This window comes from Fukomys damarensis, unplaced genomic scaffold (genome assembly GCF_012274545.1).
Source record: "Fukomys damarensis isolate Sample0158 unplaced genomic scaffold, DMR_v1.0_HiC HiC_scaffold_34, whole genome shotgun sequence".
NCBI lineage: Eukaryota > Metazoa > Chordata > Mammalia > Rodentia > Bathyergidae > Fukomys > Fukomys damarensis.
Genome location: NW_022900946.1, coordinates 16,771,876 through 16,799,261, shown reverse-complemented (window position 1 = coordinate 16,799,261; position 27,386 = coordinate 16,771,876). Strand labels below are relative to the sequence as shown.

The window sequence follows — 27,386 nt, the reverse complement described above, 5'->3', positions numbered from 1 at the left end:
CTACAGGCAGGGCTTAGAGTCTCCTGAACTTTCCTATGTCTATTGATTGAAGTAAGTCAATAAACATGATCTGATTGAGTCTCTATATACAACCTTTTATTTTCATCTTTCCCTCTTGTTCTGTTTTTCGGGAAGAGTGAAGGAGGTCATTTATTGGATTCAGTGGTATCTGTTTGTCATTGTACTTGTTTGCAAAGAGTTATTAGGAGAAAAATACTGTGAAGACGATCCCCACTCCCTCAAAAGGGGGGCATCCATCTGATCTTTTGCTCTTGATTCTAGGTCAGAGAGGACAGATATAAATGATTTTAGTTAGGCAGTAAAACCAGTGGAAACATCCTTCTCTATAATAAGGAGAATGAAAACAAAAAACATTCTGTTGACATCTTTGTGCAGTTGCTTTTCAGTTTATCCATCATCGCCATCATGGTGGTCGCTCCCACTATTAATATTTAAACAGCAGATTTGTGTAAATGTTCTGCCAGAATATTTAAAAGGCTCAAATTTACGGGGAAAATTTATAGATAAGAAAGCACTCGAGATTTTTTTTGCCTCTGGGTGACTTATTTCATCATCCAGAAATCATTTATTCAGGAACACCTATTCTGTGTCACATGTCATGAGAGTAGGAAATGACTAGGACCAAGTCACTGCCATCACGGACGGCCAGTGGAAGGAAGATGTGTTAGTGATACATAAATGAATGCAAGCTATCCTGTTGTGAAAGAGAAAAGTGAGAGACGCTATAGATGGAAGACAAGAGAGTCAGCCATCCGTCTTTGCCTGGGAGATGAGAGAAGCTACAAGTAAAATGTTTGACAAGCATTTCCTGAGAACGGGGGAGGAAGTCTGAAAGATACAGCTCCAGTACAGGGAGACCTGGGGACCCTTCTTAAGTCTTCCCTTTTAAGAGGCCATTTGTCTGAATAACCACAGAGATGGAACCTTCTTGCAAAGCGGCATAGCCTCATGGCTTTCATTTTTAGAAGTATTTTCCTCCAGTTAAATGGAGCTGAACTCCTACTCCTGCTAGGACATAAAGAAAGCATTTAGAAAATGTTGAAAAGTGAGCAATTTTAGGAAATAGTGATGGAATTGTGTAACACTGAGCCTGAAGAAAAGCCAAATTATCTGTTTTCATGAATGTACTTGTATATATCATACTACATATTAATGGAACATTAGTATTTTGCCAAATGTTTTATGGGAAGTGCTTTATTTAATATTTTAAACAATTCAATAAAATATATATTGTTAGCAAACCCATTTTATAGATGAGGAAACTAGTATTGGAAATTTTTAAGTATGCTTAATATTAATAATAAATAGTTGAATAGGGATTTAACTTTAAATTATTCTCAAAATAACATATTGATTTGAATTAAGTGGGTGAAGTATAATGCCAATTGATTTTAAGTTAAATGTGTGTATTGTGGATATGTTTTCCTTTAAATATCAGTGTGAAAAAAATCCCCCAAATTTCTTATTTATGAAGGGTGAACAGTTATTCTCAATATGTATATTTTTAAAGCAACTGAGTACTATAATAAATTTTTACTTTAAAAGTTTTGGGGAGTTTTTTTCCCCGTATAATTCTGAGAGTGAATTTCATATCAACATTAGATCCCTCTTCTTCTTCTTTTTTTTTTTTTTTTTTTTTTTGGTGGGGGGTTTTGAGACAGGGTCTCACTATGTAGTTGAGACTGACCTGGGACTCACTATGTAGCCCAGGCTGGTCTCGAACTCACAGCGATCCTCCTGCCTCAGCCTCCTGAGTGCTGGAATTACAGGAGTGCCAGATCCCTCTTTCTAAGAGGATCTTGAGAAAGGAACCAAGAGTTGAAGAAGAGGAAGTGCAATATTCCCAAAAAGATGTCCCAAGGAATGGGCCCTGGAAGATTTATCAGCCACTTAACCACCACCTTTCTCCCCACACACAATTTCTAGCCATTCATTTATTCATCTATTGTGTGTGTGTGTGTGTGTATAATATACAGCTGTATTGATATATAGAACTAACACTGTTTTAATAGTTTCATAATATTCCACTTCTGTTCAATTAGTTTCTTAACCAAGGGACATTTAAATGCTTTGGTTCAGATTTTTTTCCTAGTTCAGAGATGGTATCGACTTCTATTTCTCTCTCTGGTTGCACAGGTATATTTATAGGATAACTTCTTATTTATGCAATAGCTAGTTCAATTTTCTTTCCTTAGATATTGTTCAGACTTGCCTTCCAAAACAGTTTCATTTATTTATATTCCTACAATGTATGCGGTCACCTATTTTCTTTATGACCACAAAAAAACCTGCCTTTTCACAAATATTTTCCTCATCATAAAGACACGCTCTGCTGTCAGACTGTGAAAGGTTGAAAGAAATTTGCAGGGAACTTTTCCATTCTGCTCCTGTTATCGTTGATTATGCTACTAAGTGTGCAGTGCCTCCCAAGCTACTGCACATGGAAAAATAAAATAGTACTTTTGTCGTCTCAGGTTATTGGAGGCAAACGTACCTGAGCATCTTCTCAGCCTTAGTCTTAGGATGAAAAACTCCACCGTGGACATCTTCAGTGCCTGGCAGTCAGTTATTGTGAACGCTACCCAGGCTCTTGAAATGGGAAGACCTACCATGTGCTTCATAATTAAGCCAATTCACAGGACAAACCATCATAGGAAACATGTGTAGAACAAGATACCATTTCAATTTGCAAATGAATGGAGAGTAAATGGAAAGGTTGCAGCCCATGCCGAATGCAGTTAGGATGAAGGGTTGCCATGGAACCCAAGGCAGCACTGTGCTCACTCACAGTGAGGTGCAGCTATTTTGGAATGTGGGTGCTGTAGGACAGTTGGGAACCCACGGAACCATGCAAAATCAAGTGAACATAAACTGTGGATATTTGAGTAGCTTTGTGCTAACCTCCAGGCACGTGTCGTTATCGGCAATAAATGGAGGAAGTGAATTTTCCGTGTCATCATGAGCCAGTGCGGGCTGGATGGTGATAGGATGACAGTAGCTCACACCCTCAAGCTACCTGCTCCTCACTCCACACGAGTCTTTGCAGTATTCTGTGGTCCCTAAGCTCTGTGCTGAATCTAGGCAATCAATTATGCATGCTTTTGAAAGGAAATAGATAAAGAACTGATGGTCTTTGTGTAAAGACTTATGAAAACGTATTTCAATTTATTTGTTCACTTGCATTCATTACTAGGGAGTTTTGAGGACTTGTAATGTTTTATATTAAACTTTCAACTCATATAATCATACATTTGTAGATTTGTGTGAAACCGTGATAAACAATACAAAAATATACTGTGTAGCCTTTTTTATTCAGTTTTCTCCAAGGGAAGCATCTTGAAAATCAGTAGCATCATGTCGCGAACAGTAATGGACCTCTTGAAATAATGAATTCTTCCAATCCTATTCAGACACACATGCAATCTACTGTTTCCATTTAGTTTTCTCTTGTTGCATTTGCACTTGTGTGTTTGTGTAGTCTGTATGTGTGTATTTGTGGGGTTCATGTAGATCTACTTACTTGCACATTTACATAAGGTATGTGTGTGTGTGTGTGTGTGTGTATCTATGCGGTAGGTGTATCTGCGTGATGTGTCTATATTGTATTGTGTGTTTGTGTTTTGTTTCTGTGGAGGCTGTCTTTGTGCTGTGTGTGTCCACATAGCATGTGTATGTGTCTGTGTGTTCAGAAAATTACGTGCACACACATTTATAACATGTGTGCATTCATGTATCTGTAAGTACAGTTGACAGACACCTGGAGGGCTCATAATATTTAGAAGCCACTCCATTTCCTTTCCCCTTTTCATCTTTCTTTTTTGCTTTTTCCTTTCATTCTGAATGGTTCATGTGAGCTCTGAAACCAGCATAGCTAAATTAATTGTATAGACGCATACATAGGTGGTAAAACCATAGCACAAACAGAGAAGGTACTCTTGTCGCTCATATGTGGCTAATTTCACACATGACAAATTGGTTCAGGCCGCCATTCTCAGGTACGTGTTCAAATAGTACTTTGGATGTCACCATGAAGGCATTTCTGAGATCGACTAACATCTAAGGAGTGGGAAAGTATCTCAGTGGCGGAACAACTGCCTAGCAAATCCGAGTTTCTGTGTTCAATCCCAAATTCTGAAGAAAAAAAGAAGGCTTTACATGAGTGGGCTTTGAGTGAAACAAATCACTCTCTGTGACGTGTGTGAGACTGATCCGTTCAGTTTGAGAAGACCTTAAGAGGAAAAGACTGAGGGCTCGGGGAAGGAGTTCTACCTCTAGGTGGCGTTTGGGCAACCTCCACCCTGAAGCTGAAACATTTGGTCTTCCCCTGGTCGCCAGCCTGCAAGCCTCCCCTAAAGAATCAGCCCCATGACCACAAGGAGCCAAGAGCTTTTCTTATCCTGAGGCTTTGCTTTTCTCCTCTTCCTTCTTCTTCTTTTCCACTTTTTTCTTCTTTTCTTCCTCCTCCTGCTCCTCCTCCTGCTCCTTCCCTTTTTTCTCTGGTGCTGGATAAACTAGTTTGCAGGAGATAGCATTGCACGGAGCTGCCAAGTATAGATGCAGCTGCTTAATCTGTTGGGTAGACTGAAAATTCATGAAATGCTTGCCTTTCCTCTCTCCTGTCAAATAACTGGACTTCTCCAGTACATCCATCCCATCTGCCCCAACAGAAGGTTGGTAGCTCATTCATTTGGAATAGAAAAACAATTCCTGATCTGGCTTAGATCATATATACTAATTATTGCTAATATAGGCACCAGATGATGGCATTTTATTATACTTTTGTTTTTCATTATATGTTCAAATTACATCCTTGGGGGTTAGTTGCCATATTAATTCATTGTTTTTTGTGTTTCTTAGTATATCTCAGCATTATCTGTACAACTGTGGCCATGTGTCTCTTGTAAATATTTATGGCATTAATAACAATAGTAGAACTAATTGCTCCCCACAATTAAATATTATCCTCTTCACATTCTCATTTCCGTCTAAGGAATTTGGATACTTCCTGGATTCCAAACCTCACACGACCTTGGATTTTATGTCGGTTTTTTTCCACAGTACAGTCCCTTCTAACGTCTTATTCTCCTGTGTTTGATTGTTCCTCCTCACATCTATGACAGCCACAGTGCTACCGTATTGGTGAAAAGAAGCCAGTTCATTGCTCTCCCCGTATCCAGTGCTCCTTTCGGCTGCTACTTTTGCCTCACGTTGTCAAAAGCTACCAGAGACTTACTTCTGCCATGGTTGTAGACCTTTTTTTTGCCTCTTCTAGACCTCTTCTTGGATGATAAGATGGTTTCCTACCACTTCTCTTCTCCGAGTGATTGGTAGTATCTGCAGCAGAGCTTCAGGGAATCATGGTGTCACCAGCAGGTTCACAGGGGAAGAACTCCGTGCTCAGTCAGTGATGTCTGCCGTAGCCTGAAGCTAGGGCATGGGCGCAGGCATGGGATATCTCTGCTTAGCCTTAGCAGTTCCACGCTCACTCCCCACTCAGATTTTCCCCCTCTCATTTTGTATTCCTTCCGCGCTGCATATATTTACCCAATTTTCCCACTACCCAGGCATTCATTTTAGTAATCTTCAGGAAAGCTGAATGACATTTGGCAAGGACAGAAGTATATAATATACTCATGGTTTACTGTTACTTGGTAGAACTTGGAACATAATTTTTCATCTTTTCTACCTGCAGAAAGGAGCCTCTGAAGGCTGGATTTGGTAGTTTGAGAGTTATGTTTAGTGATTTTGATATATATTCTATGACTTTCTCTCTCTCTCTTTCTCTCTCTCTCTCTCTCTCTCTCTCTGTTTCTCTCTCATCCATAGTTCCTCAGGAACCAGAAATAATCAATGTACTATATTCTCTTATTTGTGGACTTAACATAATAATTACAAATAAAAGTACTTCTTGATGCTTTTTGTGTTACTCTAGAAAGGTGTCTTAGTTTCTTTTCTGTCATTGCTGAGACAAAATACCCAACACCCAAAGTTAAAGGGGAAAAGGTTTATTTAGCTCAGAACTTGTAGAGATTTCAGTCCATAATTGGCTGGCTCCAAGGCAGGGTAGCGTGGTGGACAGGAATCACAGTGAAGAAACAGTCAATGGCAGGCAGAAGGCAGAAAAGCAAGTGAGGGATGACCACTGCTCTTTCTATCCCTTATATATTATCCAGGCTACTTAGGGTGGGTAGCACTCATGCCCTTAATGCTAGTATCCTTGATCCTAGTATTGCACCATGAATCAATCCCAGTGTCACACACTCTAGATCCAGACACCTGTGAAACAACCCCACCTATAACTGCATGAGGATTTCGGGGACATCTAGACATAAGCTATAACAAAGGGGTGAAAAAATGGTTCATCATATATTTGCTGAAGATATCATAAACCATCTACTTTTAATAGAAACATTATTGCCAAGTGGGAGGCACCTGATAAACTCTTCTAATCATTGGTGCCTTTTATTCTTTGGCCAGCCTCACAGTTAGGGAATATTATTGACCCCATGGGACAGGAGCACAAATTCAAGGCGTGGTGGTTCAGTTGCTTGCTGAGTCTAGAAAACCTAGTAAAACTAGCATACCTAGTAAGAATTATCCAGTGTTTGAACTTTGGCAGACTTTTTTATAGGAAGGTTTGTGAAGGTGATCAAGATTTACACATGAGGAAATGAGTCAGTTTTTCAAGAGAATATTTTTTTCTTCCTTTAAGTAACTACTAGTAAGTCATCTTTCTAGATACTTGCAAGAATGCAAATTAGCCTTTACAATGGTAATGCCAACCTGAGTGTTATGTGTTTGGATGCTAGTTTATCCTAAAGTGGGAATACGGAGCATGTTCAGTTGACTCCCACTAGAAATATTCAGAAGGGGAAAGGTTAGTCACCCTCTCCCTTATAAACAGGCTTAAGGGCTTGGGGACTGCCCAAGTTGAGTTTTCCAGGCAATGAACCTCTAAAAGCATATTTGTTCCCAGAACACAGCCAGCTAGTGAGGTTTTCCCACTGGTGCTGACATTTACTGTAACAAGAGTCGCTTTCCTTCTCTCAGAGATGCAGCCAGCTCCTCACAAGGGAGTTGGTGTCTTGCCAGAGAAAACCCTCCAAGCTCTAGAAGACATGCCAGGGAAGCCAGCACTTTGCACTTTAGCTGAAATATGCCAGTAATGGAGGAACGATGTCTAGTTTCTAAAGCAACTAATTTAAATTATCATCTATCTGTTCATTTGTTTGTAGATCCACCCACCCATCTGTCCATCGTGTATCTATATTTCATCTTACTTTTATATATACACGTATACATTTATGCGTGTATATATAGACACGTACAGATATAAATATGATTGTAAATGGAATGCATACGCTAATTGTATTCATATTACAATAATTCCATAAGTACACATACATGAATTTTATTATTTGCTATTAAAAGATGCAGGAATGGAGTGATCATGATTCTTAAATGAATAAAAGGCAAAGGTGAATTGAAATCATCTCTGATCCTCCTCTTTTTCCTCTTCCTCTTCCTCCCCGTTCCTCCTCAGTTATTAAAGTTTCATAAACTTAAAAGCTGGGAGGGGGCAATATAAAGTGATATCTGGTCCCTCTTCAAAAGTGTGTTTCAGTCAAGACAGCTGGGTTTATTCTCATTTTGGGCTCCTCCTGGTGTGATGATCTTAGATGGATCAGGTGCATATTCTCCACTCTGTTATAACGCAGCCAGATTTGGACTTCCAAATATTATGTCCGAGAGCACAAGGAAGGGTCTGTATCTGCCTTATTTACCTACTGAGCAAAGTAGTACACATTTAAATAATTCCCATATTAGTGTATGCGCCTGCAGCATTAGACTCTTAAATCTTATTTGTTCTTTTTGTAATATCAGCCAATTGAGATTTGGAAAGGTTTTGACTTGCTTGAGTTGAAGTATGCGGAGTCTACTGGCCAATTTCTTTTGAGTATTACCTTGTTTGGTTTGGACGGAGGGGCAGGGAATTGTATAAATGTCACTGCAGAGAGCCCTGGTCCCCAGGTGATTAGTAACCTTATCAATTCACAGCAAAGAGTCATGTTCAGAGATTGTGCTTTGGAAAATGGCACACAGATGAGGGAATTTCATGACTTATGTATGAAGGGGCTGGCCTGGCAATTCGTTGCTCTTGCTCGTGGGGACCTGACCTCGTGCACCACGTGGCCTGTCCTTTCATCCTTCCATTCTTCTCTTCCATTTGTTACTCTCTCTAGCATCAGTCTCTTTCCCTCTACCGCCAAACTGAGTCCCAGCGAACATGTTCCTGATCTCAGTTTGTAAATAGCAGCATAATTTGAGGACATTTTTTCAAGTTTGATTTTTTCCCTATGATAGAGATAACGCATACCTGTTGTAAAAATACAACCCACAAGAAAGAATACATGAAGTATATTGAAGTCCTGCTCTAAATCCTCCCCTCTAGAGATAACTGCTTTTAATAATTTATCATTTCTCCTCTGTGCACATGCGCGCGCACACACACACGCACGGCCACATTTGAAGATTATTTTAGCATGTACACTGTGTTGTTACTCAACTTCCCCCACTGGCTGGCTGCACAGGAGAATCTGTTTCTAGAGTTATATCATAATTTAGTCTAGAATCCCCCAATAAGGACATACTAGGATACTCTTATCCTTTTGCTTTTGAAAGCACTGCTGCTATACCTGTTTGAGGGCATTCTCAAGTAAGTGTAGGAGGAGGAAAACATTTTAAAGGGACTATACCATAAAGTGTCTGCTTCTTAAATTACCTCTGCATCTTTAACTGGAGTATGAGATCAGGGCTGGCCAGGTGAATCATAGCAACAAGTTTCTAAAGTTGGAATTCTAAAGCACAAATCGCAGTAGTGTATACCTGTAATTCCGGCATTCTGGGATCACAAGTTCAAGCTCAGCCTTACCAACTTAGTGACTTAGCAAGACCCGGTCTCAAAAATAACAAATAAAAAAGGCTAAGACTGTAGGTCAGACAAAAGGACCTGAGTTCAATCTCCAAAACTTCCCAAACACACACACATACACACACACACTTACTTGATTCTTTCTATCATTATAGAGTGGCTTCAGGATGACCAAACCAGAGCTGTCATTCCAAATTCCCGCCTTTGTCTTTGGCAATCAAGAAGGCAGTCTTATCCGAGTTTTCACATTTGCTAACACATCCTATCACATGTGTGTTTGCTGGGTATCTGTTAGTTTGAAACACTATACCAGGACCCAAGACCTGAAGTATTTAGAAGATGGGCTTGATCCAGTAAGAACCACAGCATTCAGCTATATGGCTGTGTACTGTTCTCAGGAACCTAACTGTGGGGAAGGAAGGGAACGTGCTTTGCTCACAAGCCTTATACTCTGGAGTGGGACTATTTTGGGCCAGAGTGGGAAAAGATACCATAATGTTCCCAGAAGTCCTCACCCAAGCTCTCCTGGAATTCTGAGTCTGGAGTTTGTTTCCTCTGACTCAGATATGTGTTTCTGAATAGGATGAGAGTATTTTTGTAGATTTCCCTGCTACTATACCAGGAAGCAAGAGATCAATATTGGTCCTTTTGATGTATTTGTTCTTGAATAGAAACAGAGAGAGAAAGAGAGAGAGAGAGAGAGAGAGAGAGAGAGAAAGAGAAAGAGAGGGAGGGATCCCTCCAAGGTTGTGAATAATCTTTGTTTCCCCCCAAAAAATGAAACCAATCAGCAAACAAGTTTTGAGGTTGCAAGTGAAGTTCTGAGTTACAATATTAAAAAAGGATGGGGAAAAGAGGTCATGAATAGGCTGCAATTCAGAAAGATGTGGTTGCATGAGAAGGAACATGGTGGCAGGAAGATGTGCTTGGAGACCACAGAGAAGGATGGCCTGGTAGGAGCCCCAAGGTTGGGAGGGCCAGAGGATCCTGAGAAATAGCTGACTAGTGAGTTGCATGCTGTTTGGGTGTACTGGTAATGGACACACACTCCTTTGCACCTCTGAGTGCAAAGATGGGTGATTTATGTCATGTTTGCCTTAGCCCCTCAACTCCAAGGAAACCTCATCTGCATTTCTAAACAGATAGCAGTAGCAGCGTCAGTAGCACATGGTGGACCCTGAGGAGTATTTGTAGTGTGGACTCCTGGCAGGCAGCCACTAAACATTACTCAAACACATGGCAGCATCCCCCGGGGATGGGACCTCTCACACACTGGTGCTGCAAGTCTTGCGCACCAGGGCTGTGCAAACATAACAACTAGCAGCAAGGTTCTCTTGCAGTTCCCCTTCTGTCCTGATGGCACTAAAGAAAGAGCTCCAGATCGGGACATCTGCAACTGCAGTATCTCTCTGACACCTGTCAATTTCTGTATTTAATGGAGAGAAGACATGTTTCATTGTAGGATGTGACTGTTAACACAGGATCCCATTTCGATGGTGGGTGCTTTTCCTTTTCCTTCTCTCGATCACCTTCTGAAACAGTCAGGAGAGCATGTTTTCTAGACCATGTTCTTGGGGTTGAACAGTGCCCCCCTCAAAGACTTACATCTACCTGGGACCTCAGAATGTGACGTAGTAGGGAAGCAAGGTCTTCACAATTCAAGGTGACATCTGCTTGGAATCAGAGAGGTTGCTAAATGCAATGGCACCTAGCAAAGAAATGTCTCTGGAAGAGAGAGATTTGGACAATAGAGATACCAAGGAAAAGCTTTCATGACTACCAAAATAGTGAGTGGCATGATACTCGTACAGGCCAGGAACACCTGGACCACACAAGGGACGTGAGCAAGGAAAGATGCTCCCCGGGGCTTCCAGTGGGAGTGCAACCACACTGACACCTGTGTTTTAGGCTCCTGGCACCCAGAATTGTAAAATAGATTTCTGTGGTTTCAAGCCACAGAATAGGTAGTTTTCTACCAAAGACCTGGGAATCTAATTTACTAGGAGTCTTCAAACTGAATCTTTGAGAAAAATCAAGCCTCACAATTGTTTTTGAAGATTTCATTGATGAAAATATGGCCTTGCTTACTAGCAGCCTTGACCAGGACTGAGACTGTGCTGCAAGCACAGAGTCAAATGACTGCAAGAGATACCATCTAGCCTCACAGTCTGAAATGTTCTGTCCAACGCTTCATGGCAACATGTGCCGAGCCCTCATCGAGGGAGGGATTCATTTTTGTGCTCAACTGGGACACTGGGGAACAACAAGTGACTGTCCTTGACAGTAGAGGCCAACCACAAGGAAGAGATCAGATTTTTCAGTTAGATTTCAGTTTTCTATCACGCAGGCTTTTCCTCCTCAAAAGAAAAATATGAAATGATCCAGAATACAATAAGTGCTTGACTTACAAAGGAGTTCCATTCTGGGAAAATGTTCACAAGTTGGATTTGTTTGTAAGTCTGACGAAGTGAGTCTTATACTACATTTTCACTCTTGTTTCCATGATGATTGCTTTGCACTTCCTAGCAGTCTTCTCCACATCACCACTGCTTTTCCTCTTGCTTCTAGGCACTCTGGCCTCTGACTGAACACTGTCCTACTGTACTTTATCACACTGTACAGTAAGCACAAAGCAACGCGGTTAGACACATGATCTACTTCTGTAATTTGTTTGCATCTGTAAATGTTCATAGTGCGACATCCATTCATATCTGTGAAAGTTCACAACTCAAACATTTGTAAATCAAGCACTGTTAGCTCTATTTAAGAAATTCCATGAGCCAGAATAATCTCTTCTCTGTTGAACCAATCAATATTGATGTTCAGGGCTGGGGATTTAGCTCAGTGGTTCGGTGGCCTGCCTTGCAAGCGCAAGGACCCGAGTTCGATCCCCGGTACCAAAAAAAAAATATTGATGTTCACTCATCAATGACAGCTTTTCTATGAGTGCTGAATTTGTATTAATATTGCCAATTAATATTGCTAGCTGTTGTTTGATCTAGAAGGATTACTGAGAAAGTTTTCATTGGCTTTCTATTACTGTAACAAATACCTCAATGAAAGCAAGTGGTAGAGAGTAAAGGTTTGTTTTCGCTCGTGGTTTTTCGAGATTTCAGTCCATTATCGATTGACCCTGTTGCTGTGGGGCTGTGCTGACTCATCATGGCTCATCATGGTAGGAGTGCACAGCAGAGCAAAGCTATTGACCTCTTGGCAGGAAGGAAAGATGGGAAAAGGAAGAGCCAGGGTCCCACTGTCCCTTTCAGAGGCTGCCTGCAGTGACCTAAAGACCTCTCTCTAAGACTTGCCTCTTCAAGGTTCCACCATCTTGCAATAGCACCCTGCTGGGGGATGCATCTTAGATACACAGACCTTTGTGAGATACTGCAGGTGCAAACCATAGCTGGGAGCAAGAGTGGGCTTCCTCACTCTGAAGAGGAAACAGACCACAGTCTGATTTGCAGCATGGCTGTGAAGGAAGGCAGACTCTGTATGAAATACGTGCTGGGGGCAAAGCTGTGGAAAAGATGGAAAAGAGCCAACCCCAAACTTTGGAGGCCTAATCCTCCTCCCACCTGCAGTTCAGATAAATGGTTTTCCTTGTCAGGCCCTCAGGAAGGTGCCTCTAGAAACCTAATTGTAAACCTAAACAGAAAGACTTCAATTAAGTAAACAGAATAGAAACACCCCCACACACACACACATACAGGAGCAAGACTGTTATTACTTGTGTTTCTACTACATATCATGGTGAAAGCAAGTTTTATGTCCTTCACATTTTTCTCTGAGAAGCCTGCACCACTGCTAGACATAACTTCCTTTCCTTCCTCTTACAAATTTTCTTCCCAGATTTACTCTCCAGTCCCTAAAAATATCCATTCCACATTATTTATTCACTCCATAATGCATACCATCCAAAGACAACAATTTTGCCAATAAACTGTTATTCTAATGAATAATTCATGCAGCCTTCATTCTCCTGACTTGAACAAATATACTTTCAAATGAGAGGACTGTGGCTTTATTTTCGTCTGAACTCCATTTTTTAACTTAAATGTTTTTAAAGATCTTGTGATGCCCTGCCTTGGGTAAACTCCATGGGGAGTAATTCTAATACGCTAATTAAAAGAAATAAACTGTGCCACAGAAACATAAGTAGATTTACATACAGTGTTTGTTACAGTGATAGTAAGGTTTGGATGTGGAGGAAGGAGTAGGGAAATCATTCACTGTTTACTCTGAGGTAGAAAAAATGCAGAGTTCTTACCTAATAAGATGGCAACACTGATAATTGTTTCAAATTCTGCTTACATCCTTGGCCATAGTTTCCTCATATTTATATGTACAGGTATGATAATGCTGATGACAAAATGATAATAGTAATAATTCTTATTGTATATGTTGTTCTCAGTGTATAATGCGGTAATAATTTTGGAGTACTTGACATGCTAGCCATTATGCTAAAGGCTTTGCATGTATCACCAATTCCTGACTTTCCTAACTGGTATTTTGGGTCCATAATCCATTGTTGGGGAGGAAGAAGTGCCCTGTGGATTTATAGGATGTTTAACAGAATCTTTCCTCATCTTTCCCAATGGGATCCAGTAACACCTACTCTCCCTTTTTAAGAGGTAACTTAAAATTTCTGCAGATACAACCAGATATGCTCAGTGGATGGAATCCTTCAGTTGTGAAACATTGATATACATGATTAACTGCATCTTTGTAGTATTGTTGCAGGAATATACATTATTTGCTCCATTTACAAATGAACAGATGTTTAGAATAAGTGAGAGAATCAATTCTGGGTGCGGGTTTTCCTGCCACCCCAGTTTTAAGGCTATTTTGTTGTGTAGGATGGTTCCGAAGCCCAATTCTTCTACTTTTTCCTCTTACACAGATGATATTTCTGCTTAAAAAGTATCTAATTGACATAATTAGTATTTTGGCATATGTGCACTGGATAATTATTATTATTTTATGTTTTACAGAGATGAACTACAAATTATTGAAATTTCTTGTAGAGAAAGTATAATGACAGAATTAATAATTATTGTAACAATAGTAATAAAATGATAGTGATTTTTCATCCCGCTCTCCCTCACTATTAGTTGGGCACTTTCTATGTGGCAGTTGAAAGGATTTACCTAGATTCCTTGTTTAATTTCCCTGAGCAATGTCTACTTTGAGTATCTTTTAATGCTAGATAGTGTGACCAAAGTTTGCCTCTTACTCCTCTGCGTGCTGACCTATTGAGACAGTGACTGGAATGGAGTAAATTCTCCACACACGATGGTTTGATGAATGGCTTAATGATGGAGTCTTACAGAAAGCGCATAGCTTGCTGCAGTGGTGATTTTGCTTCAAACGAAACCTGGGCGGTAGGATCCCAGAGACTCCACGCTGCTTTCTGTGCCCATGTTGAGACTTGTATCTAAACTTTCCCATCTCCGTCCCTGCTGAACCAAGGGCTCTGTCTTGTGCAGCTCTTTCATGTCAAGTTTTCTCTTTCCTCCCGTCAGGACTCCTATCTCGCATCTTGCTCCTACTCTCAAGCTCTCGCCTAGAATTTCTCCTTCATGTTTATTTGTCCTCTCTCCCTTAAGGCTAGACCCACCCCAGACTTTCTTTGAATACCCTCCCTAGGTCCCTCACACTCAGCAAAATGTGTTTCACTTGCCCATCAGGCATGGGTGAGGAGCTGGTCTACCCAGCTGGTCTATTCAGGATTCCACCCCAGGTCTGTCCCTCCAAGAAATGTGATTTAGAGCAAGCAACTTAACCCTTTGGGATCCCATGCCCCTGACCTGCATAAGGAGGACGCTTGTACTGTGGCCCATCCCAGGTGACTGTTACGATCCACTGAGAAAGTGTTTGCCAGGCCCTTGATACACAGTAGGTTCTTAAGGACTCAGTGCCATCGCTAATACCCCTGACTCATTCTACTGTATGGACTCCGGTTGATTTATATACATAGGTGTTCCTTATAGCCTCAGCTAGATTGTAGGATTATAAAAATAAATTTCCTTCACAGTGGATCTTTAATGTGCCCTAGAATTCATCACACATAACAGATAAAGCTGTGGCCAAGAGGCCACCTCGGTGTTCAGAACATAATTTTCTCTCTCTGAGTTCGGCTCTCTGGTGTCTTTATCAATAACAGCTGTTCCCATTTACTGTGCCATACCAGAAGGGCCCTTGCAAATGGGATTCTTTAGATGGTAAGCAACTGGCCAGTGTTTTCTGAGACACTGAGACGCAGAACTATAATAACTCATTATCAATCTGTCTGCATACTTCGTTGAAGCTCCCAGGTCCTTGGAGTGCGGGCTTTGCCAATGTCTGTTTCTATCTGTAAAACTGTGTTTAACACATAGCTTAAAGTGGGCTGACAACAGAGACAGGACCCCAGTTATGAGTGCTACTTAACAGAATACGACCTCACAGAGCAATTTCCAGAATGGACCTGCGGATGCAGGACCCAGTGCCTGCCAGGAGGCTGTCGGTGCCGAGGGAAGTGCGGCCCCACAGACAGAGGCTGGGTTCTGCTTCCACTTCAAGATGCACACGACCTTGGCAGTTTAGGAAGATCCCGGTGTGCTTGAACATTCTCATCTGGAAAATGACGCATCCAGATTGGATGAATTATTAACCACGTTTCATTCTACAACTCCGCATCCTGCAACTGAAATGCATTTGTATGAACCAGTGATTCCACATTTCCCTGCTTTTACCTAAAATCTGGGCACCCCCCCATAACTTGCCACCATGTGGCTTTCAAATCCCATCAAAAAATTCTATTCCCTCCGTATGCATGCTCAGCAGTTTCTTATTTTTTTTTTCTGTAGTCCCTAATGCTGCACACATTTTTCTAATAAAGTATATAATAAAAGTGTCTCCCCACTGGTGTGTTTATCGTGTGAAAGACATTGCTATTCCCACCATGGAAGCGGTAGATAAAAAATACATACTTCTCTGTCTCCCACAACCACCCTTTGATCCCCAGCCTTTTATCAGTAAATCTGAAGTGTTACCTTCTGCAAATTAGCACCACCTCCTGCGAAAGTGTGCCAAGTTCCATTAAATGTAATTAGCATTCCCGGTGTTTCCTTCACATCAGAAAAGGAGAGGGAGCGAGGAAGGAGGAGAACTCACTGTGTGTTTCTGCGAACACACAACATGCCGTTATCCCAGCAGAGTTGCTGCGAGGCCGGAGGCAAGCAAGGATCTTCCCAGATGGCTGGGAGTTCACCTTCATGGGGCTGAAGTGGCAAAAGCAAAGTCTTCATTCTTGGCTTTTGAAAGTAAAGGTTGGCTTCCTGACACCGAGTCATACTGCTGGTACAGAGCCTTCTGCAGGTTAAGGGAACAGGAGGAAATAATTATCTCCTGCCACTTAAAACTGACCTGCTACGAGGCTCCAAAGGAAAACAGTGAATATCCTACAGCAGTTAACTTCAAAAGATGTGTTAAGATTCCCCCATATGGCTCTGCCTAAAGATTAAAAAACAAATAAAAACGACTATTTATGTATTTTCTCTAAGATTTTATAATGCAAACACCATTTTAAAAGTCAACAGTGAGAAGGACAGTACAGTACTCGGGATCGGGCAGATTTTATTAATTACTAAATAATAAGATATCATTGTATTGATTATGATGAAAATCATAAAAATATAATTATTTTATCTTGTTTTTGCTTTTTGAAATAAGGTCTTGCTATGTAGTTTAGGCTGGTCTTACTATGTATCCAAAGCTGGCCCCAAACTCTCAGCAGTCCGCCCTGCCTTAGCTTTCTGAATGCTGATATCACAAGTACGCATCACCATACCTGATATTATTTATTATTATTATCAAAATGAAAGAAAAATAATAAACGCTTGATTCCTACAACTTGTATTTCATCATAGGTGAATGTATTCATCACTTTCCTATTGCTGGACACAGTTCCAACACTCATAACTTCAAGGACGTAGAGTATAATTTGATTCACACCCGAAGGAGATCCAGCCCGTGGTCAGCTGGCTCTAAGTCAGGAACATCATGGGAGAAGTATGTGGTAGAACAAAGCTGATTAGTTCATGGCATACAGGAAGGAGAGCAGGCAAATAGTGAAAAATAGGAAGGAGAGAGGAACAGGACACAGACCCCAGTCTCACGGCCCATGATCTACCGGCCAGACACTCCACCAATCTCCGAGTGGGTCCCAAGACAATCAAGTTGACACCATCATGCTTACCTGTCAGTTGTGAAAACTTAGTCAAGCTGAGCCTACAGTTAGAAGTCATCACTGTAGGGAATTTATGGCCAAAATATGAGTTTCCACTGTCAAACACTTATGTCGCTCCAAACCCTCATCACTATAAAAGAGAATTCAGAAACAACTGGCTCTATGAACATATTGGTGCCAAATGATTTGGAGAGGAGAGTGCTGGTTTCAAATATTTTGTGTGATATCGAGCTCAATTTGGCTAGTAATTTTTTTCCCCTCAGAAGCCATCTTGCATCTTTACTTCTTGCTTCTTCCTTTGCATTTCAGCATTCGTCATTTTAATTATAGCACTGCATACTATTTTTATACTTTGAATGCAGTCTTCAGAAACACTAAGGAAAGAGCTGTAAAGATATTAGGAGGCAGTAGTTAAGCTGAGAATGGCTCCAGTAGGGTGGAACAAATTTAGGACATTTTTTATTGTAATCATCTATAAAGAAACTAATTCCACACACCCATCTACAGTTAAATCCCACTTATGGCATAAAGCATCGTAAAATTGAATAAAGTAATATTCTTTAGCACTGTGTCATAACTACTAGTTTATACAAGTTAAATAACATCCTGGCCATTGGCTTCTTAGAAAGTTGAGGATGTGAGAGCTAAACCCTTGTTGCTGCCTCAGTCACTTTGAGGAATGGAATGGAAGTCAAATTCTCTGATATCTCAAGAAAAGATCCAGATGTAAAGAGCTTGTTGGCGGAGGTTTAGTTATTGACAAGATATTTCCTGAGCCCCTCCTTCTTCTGTTAGAAGCTGGATGATGAGTGAAGAATCACTGAGATATTCATATTTATCGAACTTGCTGTCTTGTTTTCCTGAAGACTTAGCATAGCCCCCTGAAACATTAGAGTAGCTCTCTTTGTAATAGAATTAATGTGGACTCTTTGCACTATTAATGATGGAAATTCCAGTTGGACTGAGTTAAAATTGCTGTGTGTATGTGTGTGTGTGTGTGTGTGTGTGTGTGCGCTTTTCTTGGGCCAACCCATCACAGAAGATAATAATCATGAACCAAGTAACAGGAAAGGAAGTAATCTATTGTGTCCTCCCATGTGGCCACTTAAGGACATCATTTTTTTCTAGGGAAGATTTGCCACCAGGCAGAACCAAGGAAAACAGAAGCAACTCCAGGCTGTTATCCTCACAGCCTTCTTGAGAACTAGTTCATTATTCTTACTTTCTAGACCAGTGGTAGTGAACCTATGGCATGCGTGCCATGGCAGGCTGTTCGTTATCATCGAAAACGCTCAAAGGCTTGGCATCATTGTTCCAGACTAAGTTACATTCTACGTAGCTACATTCTGGAGTTCAACTCTTCACCTTGCTAGCAGAATCCTAGCTTTCTCATGTTTGTACAGGTACGTTCATATCTCTGTCCTCTCCATTAAGTCCATGTGACTTTGGAGCACAAGATCACATCCCCATTGGGAGTTACAGGAGGCAGGGACTTCACTGGTCTATACTACTCATAAAAAACATACCCTCTGTGTCCTCATTTTATTCGGGAAACCAGACCTCTGGGCCTATCTTTGGGTGATCACCCACACGGTTAGGAATTGTGCATTTGATGAAAAAGCCCATTGAGTTGAAAGGAAGTATTGTAGTCTCAGACCTTAAATTGTTGGTCTGTACAATGATTAATTTCTTCATGGTTCAAGCTAGTTTAAGTCTGATTATTTTTTTTTTATTTGCAGTCAGAAGCATTCTAATTCTAAGCACCTTAAGAAAATGAAGGCAATAGTGTTCCTGGCTGAATCTTCTTAGAAAACTCACAAAGAAAACATTGTTTCGTTGTGCCAGAGTCCTATGTAAGCAAATACAGCATTATTCTGGCCAAGGTTGAGCCATGAGTGCCCATCTCTCTGTCCATGTCCTTTTCACCAAAGCACTTCCATGGAGGGGAACTTCGCAGAGATTTGACTGCAGGAACGGAGGAATTGAGAGTAAACCCACGCTATTTGTATTTGTTTATATTATTGATATAGAACTTTATATCGTGGAATCCATCATCAAAGTATAATTCAATTGTAAATAAATGTATAAATGTGCAAGCATTAGCATAATCCTATTTTAGATTGACATAGTTATACCACCCCAGGGTTATCCTATCCCTAGTGTGAGCATACCCACTAACAGCATTCCTGTGAAGCAGCCACAGATCTGCCTTCACCCTCTCTTGATTTGTGTCTTCTGAGCATTTCAAGAAATTTCTACAACATGTGATCTTCTGCACCTGGCCTCTTTATGATCTTTTTTTTTTTTTTTTTTTTTTTTTGTACTGGGGATCAAACTTTGAACCTTGCACTTTGAAGGCAGACACTGGAACCACTGAGCTAAATTCCCAAGAAGCCTTTTTAACTTACTGACATATACCTTTGTTGATATATTTATCAGGTGTTCATATCTTCTTACTGTGGAGTCACATATTTTGTTTCTCCATCCACCAATTAATAGGATAGTTATGGGCTCTTATAGGTTAAGGCTGCTATTAATATTTATTTGCAAGGTTTTGTGCAGTCATGTGTTTTCATTTCTCTTGAATGGATACTTAGGGGTAAAGTACCTAGGTCATATGATAAACTTAAATTGAAATTCAGAGAAGACACGCTGTTTTTCAAAGTGGCTCTATGATTTTATATCATGATCAACCCTCAAGGATTCTAATAGTGCCCAAAACTTGACAACACTTAGTAAGCACTTCCTGGCTTAGAATGATAGCCATTCCAGTGGGCAGGTAGTGGTATGTCATTGTGGCTTTAACTTGCATTTTCATGTTGTCTGATGATGCTGAGCATATTAATTTGTGATTGGCCTTTTAATAAAACAACCTTGTTTTCCTGTAAATTGGAATGCAGTGGATCTTGAGGAGCATTACATCTCCATCAGTAATCATTTCTTTCTGTGTGAATAAGCTGGTACAGGAGTAGGTACAGGGAGTTGCAGAGGAGGAAGAGAGCCCCCTCCTTTTATTCAGAATCAGAAACTTGTGACAAACCCTGCACTCTATATCCACGGATCTTAAAGGCTAGTTGCATCAAGGCATTATAGGCAGGAACATAGACCTGTTTGCAAATGAGGGACATTTTGTCTGAGAACCACTCTTTGGAGAATAAAGGGTAGGGCTGCACTGTCCCCCCTCGCACCTGTGTGCCTCCACTGTAGATCTTAAAAGCAATATGCTTCATGATCACTTTCAGCTTTCTGAGTCTCCTTCTTCCAGCCACACAGTAATTGCTATTATTTCTTTTATCGCCTGATAAATGACTTGCTCCCTCTCAGGGTAAAGCAAGTCTCTGCACATGTTTCTCAGTTGGGTTGCCATACTCTGGGCTCTCTAGGAAAAGGTCATTCTTTAGAGGGATTGAAAGGACTTGAGATGTGTACACGCGCCCCATTAACCACACTCAGGTCAGAGACACAGACGGAGGGCACAGGTTTTCAAATTCAGGAAGCTAAGTGTCTGAGTGGCAGATGCTTAGCAACCACCCATGTTGGTGTCGGTTCATTTTAACACATATCTGTGATGAACTTCAGTCCCAAGAAGTTCCCACTAGCAGACCACTGCTTTAAGGGCATGTAGTTGTAACCAGATTTCTCAATTTGAAATCTTGGTGCTACATGCTCTGTGTGTGTGTGTGTGTGTGTGTGTGTGTGTGTGTGTGTGTGTGTTTGATTTTGGACAAACTACCTAACTGGGTTAAGCTTTGGTTAACTCAACTGTAAAATAAGATTAATAATAATAATAGTTCTTAAACTCATGGACAGGATTAAATGAGATAATGCACATAAAGTGCTTGACTTCATTCTACATCTCTTTAGCTGTTATAATTTTTATGTTATCTTTCATTTTACATCTTTGGTACTCGAAAGAAATACTGTCACCTAACATGAACTTAGTGAATGTACTTTAGCCATATGCAGTCCAGATCTTCATACGTTTGTACAACACACATTTACTCTGCACTAAACCGTGTGTCAGGAAAACTTCTAGAATGTGGTTCAGCAAACTGTGGACAAACCCAGCCTTCCATCTCCCTCTGTAAATACAGCTCTATGGGCACATAGTCATACTCATTGTGTGCATGAAATATTATTTACATGGCTACATTTCTGCTATGGTAGTATAGGTGAGAGATTGTAATAGTGACTATATGACCTGCAGAGCCTGAACTATTTACTACGTAGACTTTACAAAAAAAAAAAAAAAAAAAAAAAAAAATTTATTCATTCCTGATTGTGCAAATATAACTGTAAACACAATAAGATGGTGTGGCTGGTCTCCTCATAGGATGAGGCAGGCAGTACACATAAAATAAATAATTATAAAGAAAGTATTTATATGATATGTGTAATGAAAAAAAAAAGGAGACGTGTGAAGACAAAGAAAAGCCGACATAATGGTCAGAGGAAATATATTTTTTAAAGTTTTCCATTAAAATTTCTCTACTCTCAGGTTAGACTTTCTAAACATCCCTTCTGTAATTTATTAATTTGAAATGGAAAAATAGACATTCGCTGCCCCCTGAAGTCTTGTTGAGTGCACGCAAACAACCTCAGGTTGCGCATGAACTCCGAGGAGCCTGCAGTAGAAAGCTGATTTGGAGAGAGCAACCGTACGGTTTCCTGAAACTGAGCACTTGCCATTTTGCTGACTGCCATACACCGCAGCCCTGAAGCAGATTTCCCCTCACAGAGCAGAGAATGCCACTGCTTCCAGTGAAAGAGGAATTGGGCCTTTGATTGGCTTCTAGCTTGATAGATAATCTAGCCTGATTACCTATGGACACAACCAAGGTTATCAGTTGCTTCAAAGGAAAAAAAAAAAGCGCCTGAGGCTTCAAGAGGTGAAGATAAGAGGAACTGAAAGTAAGTCAGAGATACTCTGTAAGGTTTTCTACCTCTTGTCTTATTTTCAGTAGCGTTTTCAGTGACAACTGTTTGTGGGACAAATTGCTTGCTCTGAAGGCTGCCATCCAAGCAAAGTGCATTATTAATTAGATTGTCCAGGGAAACAGGGCACTCCCACAGAATTCTGGCACAAGGGTCAGCAAACTCTGTCTCTGAAGAGCCAGATTGTAAATATTTCAGATTTTACAGTCTTATAGTCTCTGCCACAACTGCTCATCTCCTCCACTGGAGTGCAAAAGCAGCCAGGGATGATGCATAAATTAATGAACATGGCTACATTCCAATAAAACTTTATTTACAAAGGTGGCCTGTAGGCCACGGATGTCAGCCCTATTCCAGTGTAGTGTCCCTTTGCGGGTATATTCAGAGCATCACCTGAGAATCCTCTGCTGCACATAGATGCGTTGGCTCTTTCCTTCTGACATCTTCCCTGAAAACCTCCGAGAAACAAGGCTAACCATGTGCACTTCTGCAAAAATCTTGGCAGATACTCCATCAGGTTATGCTGCAGTTAAAACCAACCACCAGAATCTCAGTGGCAGCAAAGCAGAAGAGATTTTTCTGATGAATCGTACTGTGATTCCAAGTGGCTTTTGGGACAGCCTTTCTCACACATTGACCTAGAGGTTCATTCCCTTGGAAGCACTCTCTGCCTATAGCTCCAGTCTCTGGAGCCTAGAATCTTCTTATGTGCAGTTTGCTGAGAAAGGCCCATAGCAGAGAGTAGTAGTTATTAGGTGACTGAGTCACTTCCATTTAGGACATAGCTCACCACTTGGTCCTAACCATCTGCAAGGAAATGGTATGTGCAGTCATCTCCTGTGCCTAGAAAGACAGAGGAACTGGATACAGGTAAGCCCTCAAGTGTATGTTTCCTTAATTAATTGATGTGATTAAGTTGTTGATTGATTGACGATCCATATTATGCAAGCTAAGAGGTTTCCCAGTGAAGGAAATATTGTGTTTTATTAAGAGAATACATTTGCATAACCAGAATTTGGCCAGTTATCTATTCAGGGAAATGTGAAATGAAACTCTTCTCTGAACATAGGATCAGATACTTCTTGATAAATTGTGTTCTACTTTTAGATGTTGAAAACTATTATCAGTCATGTTAATCCCATGCCTGACCCCAGTATGCATCTCTGTCATTAATAAGTCAAGCACATGCCTAGTGTCTAAACACACTTTGGCCACAACATTGGGTTCCACCTGTTATTCTTTAAGTTATGTCCTGAACCATGCACATCTTTACTTCTTAGACTGATCCAGTTTGGTTGGCTTTATTGATTTGTTTAACAAGACCATAAATAATAATCCAGTCCCTCTTTGTTTATGGTTAACAATGTTGTCCCATTATAATTTTCTGTGGCAGCACATATGGTGGGTGATAAACTTAACTAATAAAGCTGCCACATGGAAGATAGTTCTGCTTTTATTTTTATACCTCTTTCTTTGATCTGATATATAATTAATGGGCAAGGTTCAGCTCTTTTTTGGTCAACTCCCAGTGTATTTGAAGCATCCTGAGGTGTTAATATTTTTGATGTATTGAGGGGGTAGGGAAAAAAGACAGAACTATAGCTTGTTAACTGTATGGAAAAATACTTTAACAGAATTTTTTTTTCAGAAAACACCTAAATTATCCTTGCTTTCAGAGTTCATTTCCATTGAAAATGTAAAGTGATTGCATTTAGACATTCTCAAAGACTTCCCCTACCCTATACCTCAGAAAACACAGTTCTAAGAATCTTCTCCTTAGAGAATAATTTCCTCTGCCTTCCATCTCTCTCCATGATTTGTTCAGTCTCCACAATTTGTCTGGCTCCCTCTTGAACTGATTTACCATTCACCAAAATCTGTGGGAGAATTTGCCAAGCTGCAGATCAATTAATTATGTCTGCTGTTGGACCTGCCTGTTAGATGCTGGCTTTCTCATTGTGTCAGACATTTTAAACTTAATGATACACATGATTTGCTTTTGTTTTTCTTCAGTACCAAGCTGACCATGCAGTTGAGCAGTTCCAACAGCAGGAAAATTCACCAGAGGTGCATTGGGCCTCGCTTGGATACTAAATCCTGAAAAAAAATATTTACTTTCCCAAGTATATTGCACAGAGCATGCTTCTTAAGGAGGAGAATTCTGTTTTATCCACTTGAACTATGCTTTTTCTGCTTTGCATTACCATTACAGTATAATAATAATATATAAAAAACAATGGCAGTTGTTGGTACAGTACATAATATATCCCAGGCAATCTTAATTGTACCTTAGAGATACTAAATCTTTAATTCTGTATGTAGTTATCTGAGAAGGGTACTATTATTACACTCACGTTTTCAGACAGGAACCAGGCCCAGCGAGGAGAAGTGAGTTACTAATGCCACACAGCCAGGAAGGAACAGGAAGTCTGATCCTAATGACAGGACACTCTTCTCATCAGACACAGGGCAGGACAGAGCTCTACATTTTAAAGACATGTTTTCAGAAAGCCAGCACTGTGTTTATGCACTGGTATTGATTTATCTAGTAGGGTGCTTCGATTTTATTGGGTAGTACTTTGCAGGCTGATAGATGAGATGACACTAAGTACAGTGACACCGTTTTCCTCCCTTCCCTGGAAAAGGTGAGATGGTTCCCTGTGGTGTTAGAAAGGATTGCAAGAGATTTACTTGGGGAAAATGATCTTCCCCTGCACTCCCCCGCTCCATTTCTACTGAGTTATCATGGTAAAAAAAAAAAAAAAAAAAAAAAGTCAGAACATTTGCTTCAAGGTGAAAATATTTAGGCAAAATATTACCATGGGGAGAGTTTATTTTAGGCATCAAGGTTAAAAAGAAGTGTGTGTCAGGTTTAGGATTTTATGTTTAAAGCTCGTCATCATGCTGTAAAGTGTTGGTTGGCAAACTTCTTCTGTAAAGTGCAGACAATAAATATTTTAGGCTTATGGGCCATACGGCCTCTGTCACAACTACTCAGAGAATGCATAAACAGATTAATGTGGCTGCCATACAATAAATCTTTATTTTCACCAACAGCCAATGAGACTGATTTGGTCCAAACACCAGTTTACTGAGCCCCTGCTGTAAAGGAATGGAAAGTGGGTCTGGTTTCTATCCTGTCCATCCATTTGCCACCTAATTGGTCTTGCAAAAGTCTTTGAACCTCTTTGAGTCTCACTTTCCTCAGGTCCTAAAACTGAGAACTGTCACTTCCCTACTGGAGTTATTATGAGAGTTGGGTGAGTACCAGGATCAAGTGAGTGAAGTCCAAAATTCAGTGAAATAAATTCCATTTTGTCCTCTGCCCTCTTCAAACTCCTTTTCTTCCTACTTTTCCCTACTTTCTGGAATTTTGTTATTCAGTACTAGTAGTTAGTGATGGTCTCTTGAAATTTTTTGAGTGTTTTTAAAAAGTATTTTGGTTATGACATCATTAAAAAAGACCCTTCTTGGGGGCTGCGGATTTTGCTCAATGGCACCGTGCCTGCCTTACAAGCTCGAGGTCCTGAATGTGATCCCTGTTACCAGAAAGAAAATAAAAATCACCCTTCCTCCCCCAGGAGAGCTTTCTGAATCACTGTGTGAAATGATTCTTATGTAACTTGTAGGTAAAGAAAGGGCTTAGCCATCAAAATACAAAAGGGAGAAGAGTCCATTCTTGTGGAACAGTGAGGCTGATAAAGAACGTACCATCAAGTGCTCTGATCCAACTTACAGGACACACGTCACTGGATGACCACGCTCTTCTTCACAGATAAGCTGTATAACACTTCAGGAGCTTGTCTGTGACAAGCTTCAGTAGTTGCCAGAGGTTTGTAGTTGTTTCATCAGAGGAGATCTCTTGGGTATCTTTGACCTAGATAATTAGCTTGAAGGATCAGAGACCTTGGAGCTTTCCTCAGATCAGAAGCTAGGTGAAGCTTTCTTTGGTTGCCATTTAATCCTGGCTTTGTAAACAATTATTCGCTTCTGTGGAGACCGGACTTGAAATGCTGAAGCCATTGAAAACAATCAAATCAAAGCAAAACAAAACAAAACAAAAGACCAAGAAGTAAGAAATATCTTCTTTCCTGCCTTTAGCCTCCTCCCCACTTGAAATGTTCTCACAATGAAACCTGATGACTTCTTCTTCTTCTTCTTCTTCTATTTTTTTTTATTTTCAGAAGGCTTAGTAAAAGCTAGATTTCTGTTGTCTTTCCTTGTTTTGCAGAGTCTTTCCTTTCTAGGTATTCTATGATTCCCCTGGAAATTGAGGGACAAGTGGTAGTCCTAATTATTTGTTATTTAAAGGACAGAAACCCCACTTCAGACTCACATAAACAAAAAGAAAATACTTAGTGTGAAAACATTCTATGAATTCCGAAGGACACCAAACGGTGATGGGACAGGGAGACACACAGGATGCGTCTCAGGCTGGGCTTGGCACTAGTACTGTGAGTAGCAACCCTTCTTGTTCTTTGTGGATCAAGGCCAGCCCAGCCAGTTATCTCCAGCCCACTTTTCACGTACCCTTCTGAAAAGCCTTCACGTTCCTGCATCCTTTCTGTGAATTTATTTGACAGGAAGACATTCTGTGTCTTCCAAGGGTCTTTGCTGGCCATGACAAGTACATGTCCTGATCAAAAGTTATTCAGTTTGTTTTCTTGTTTTATATATCACCCTAGAGCCTAAACTTTCCAAGATCAAAAATTTACTTAGAACAACACCTTATGCACAGTGATATTTTTTAATAACCACCAGTAGAGTATACATAAGGAATTCATATTTCTCTATGACAAAGAACTGAAGTGTCCCAATCCGAGGGGCAGTCCCTTGTCACATCCACATAGGCACAATGGGTTGATATACATGGGCCAGGCACTTTTAGGTGCCTGTCTTGAGGGGAGAGACTTGGCTGAGGGAGAACAGGGAGCCATTAGAACCTGGGAAGATGTAGTCTCACATAACTACAAGCGTGCTGCGTTTGTGAGTGTACCAAAGGTAGTAAGGAGGAGGTCTGATCCCACATTTGGAAGAATAAATGGGTAATTCTTTCGCCTGAACTTTCTTACAAGAATTTCAGGCCACTGACATCATGGAAGTATTCATAACTACAGACTTAATCATGGATTGTTTTTTTAAAAAAACAAAACTCTGTAGTCATTTCAGAGTTCAGTTACAACAGATATTTTGTATTTTACTGCTTTGTCAGTGTTTCTGAATAAAGTGGTGTGTGTGTGTGTGTGTGTGTGTGTGTGTGTGTGTGTG

At 40.5% G+C, this 27,386-nt stretch overlaps 1 protein-coding gene across 5 annotated transcripts in view; it reads left to right on the top strand.

The window, feature by feature from the left end:
• The window catches only part of Rbfox1 (RNA binding fox-1 homolog 1), a 1,859,632-nt gene that overhangs the window by 1,390,361 nt on the left and 441,885 nt on the right, over positions 1 to 27,386 (top strand). The window lies entirely within an intron of this gene.